This window comes from Elephantulus edwardii, unplaced genomic scaffold (assembly GCF_000299155.1).
Source record: "Elephantulus edwardii isolate Elephantulus edwardi_28Jun2011 unplaced genomic scaffold, EleEdw1.0 scaffold00116, whole genome shotgun sequence".
NCBI classification, from domain to species: domain Eukaryota; kingdom Metazoa; phylum Chordata; class Mammalia; order Macroscelidea; family Macroscelididae; genus Elephantulus; species Elephantulus edwardii.
In genome coordinates, this window is record NW_006399866.1 from 9,044,002 (window position 1) to 9,046,557 (window position 2,556).

The 2,556-nt window shown below is 44.3% G+C and overlaps 1 protein-coding gene and 1 pseudogene across 3 annotated transcripts in view; one reads left to right on the forward strand and one right to left on the reverse strand.

The window, feature by feature from the left end:
* NR6A1 (nuclear receptor subfamily 6, group A, member 1) overlaps positions 1-2,556 on the forward strand; it is a 348,076-nt gene that overhangs the window by 66,937 nt on the left and 278,583 nt on the right. The gene's annotated exons all lie outside the window — the stretch shown is intronic.
* Positions 955-2,556, reverse strand: part of LOC102865152 — a 2,126-nt pseudogene continuing 524 nt past the window's right edge.

Below are 2,556 nucleotides of genomic sequence, written 5' to 3' on the forward strand. Positions count from 1 at the left end.
GCCTAATATGTCAATATTTATGTGTTCCATTTCTTTCTTAACAATTTCTAATTTTCCTATATTCATGGCTCTCACATTCCATGTTCCAATCACTAGGGTCTGCTTACATCTGTTCCTCCTCCTCTGTATTTCCATACTTGATAGTTCTACCTAGGTTGCCCTTTCTGTTAGTCTGCGTGTGTTCTGTTGTGCATAAGGTTTTCATAGGCCTGCTATTTCAGAAGTGAGTGGCCAGTCCTTCTTCCTAGTCTGTCTGAATCTGAATGTTCAGATTTAGAGGAGTATCTGACAGACAATCAGTTTGTGGAGCAGTGAAAGAACTCCCTTATTGTGGAGTTAAGCATTAGTTACAGTGTTGAGCCCACCCCTAGCCCAGTGCCTTGACCCACTTACTTCCCAACTCCACCCTCCACCAGGATAACCCTTCACATCTGCCAAGTCCCTTCAGAAAATATCTTCCTTTGTCCAACCCATGATCTGACAGCTTGTATCTTAAGCTTTCATACAAAACATAAAAATGGCTACCATTTTCTCTCCCCTGCTACCCCCACCTAGTAACAATACCTTGAGCCACCTCACTCACGTTTTCTCCCTTCAAATTTGGTTCAGCATATGGGGTTGAATGACACCATAGCCCCTTGACTAGGTTAGAGAGATGAATTCGTGTTCAGTTATTTATTTTTTTTGTTGTTGATATTTTTTTAAGAGGGAGAGAAAAGATAGCGCCTGGGGCAAGAACCTACCCCAAAGAAAAAGGTGTCTCAAATATTTATGGTTTCTTCTTTTGCCTCAAAAAGTGACGTTTATTCAGGAGAATGGGGGTGGGGGTGGAAAGGAGGAGAAAAACAAAGATAAGATATCCATTCCTTGACTCCCTTCCCTCCCTGCTTCCTTCTCTAGGCCTTCAGGACTGAACACTGGGCCAGGGCTAGATAACAGGACAGATGGCCCCTCTCAGATAGGATCAGCAACATTGAGGGGCATCTCTTCAATTGAGGTATTGTAGAAGGTCTTGATGTCTTGAACGGTCCTCTTGTCTTCTTCTGTCACCATGTTAATAACCACACCCTTAAGGCCAAAACGCCCATCAGGGCCAATTGTGTGGATGTAGTTTTCCCTGTTGGTGGGAAAGTCATAGTTGATGACTAAAGAAACTTGTTGTACATCAGTGCCTCTGGCCAGTAGGTCAGTAGTGATGAGAACTCTGCTGGAGCCAGAATGGAACCTCCCCCATGATCACATCTCGTTCCTTGTGATCCTTATCTCCATGCATGGCAGAGACTGTTAAAGCCTGGTCATGCATTTTTTTCAGTGAGCCAGTCAACCTTCCTTCAGGTGTTAATAGATATGACAGCCTGGGTGATCATTAACATTTCTTACAAATCACAGTGTGTCCCGCTTCCACTCCTCATGTTCCTAGTTGATGCAGAATTGGCAGATACCCTCCAGTTTCAGTTCTTCTTGACAAGAATCCAAATCCCTCATGAAGTTCTTGGTCATTTCAAGCACATTAGAAGGCATTGAAGCTGATAACAAAACTACCTGGGTGTTGCTGTTGCAATATGTCATAGATCTGGTCCTTGAACCCACAGCTTAACATTTTGTCGGCTTCATCCAGCACAAACATTTTTATGTATTTGAGAGAAAGATGTCTTCAATTAAGCATATCAAATGCACGGCCTGGGGTACCCACAGTCATGTGGGTAGCTTCCAACTGCAGGCAGTTTCAATGTGTATATTGGGGCCCCCAATGCAGGCATGGCATTAGGCACCCATGAAATCTCTTAACGCTATTACCACTTTTCTGTATCTGATGGGCTAACTCTCTAGTGGGAGCCAGGACCAAGGCCTGTGTGGCCTTTAGAGCCAATTCTATCTGCTGTGGAATTGATATGGCAAAAGTGGCTGTTTTCTCAGTCCCAGAGTGGATTTGAGCAATCACATCATAATAACCCTTGATAAAGGAAGAATGGCTTGCTGCTGTATGGCTGAGGGCTTTTAAAAACCATAGGCATCAATGCCTTGGAGAACGGACTCTGAGAAGTTCATGTCATCAAAGTTGTCAATAATCTATTATGATTATTCTCAATGAAACCTTTGGGAATCTTGATTCGCAAATATGATCCTTAGAAACTAGGGCGGAGGGCCCGCCTAGCTACAATATATAGAGCGCCTGACTCCTCCCCAGCCATCTCATTGGCTTGTCCACCTCGATCCCACCTGTCCAACACTCAGCAACTCAATGTTACTTAAGAGCCTAGGCTCCCATTATTCACTCTTTTTCACTTGCCTCTCCCTCCCTTTTGACTGTGTGGATCATAACAAACTGTGGCTGACTCTGAGAAAAATGGGAATCCCAGACCACTTGATCGTGCTTATGCGAAACTTATACCTGGACCAAGAGGCAGTTGTCAGAACAGAGCAAGGAAACACTGCATGGTTCAAAATTGGGAAGGGCGTATGCCAGGGATGTGTCCTGTCTCCATACCTTTTCAACCTGTATGCAGAACAGATTATCCCGGAGGCTGGGCTCTATGAGGAGAAGTGTGGTATCAG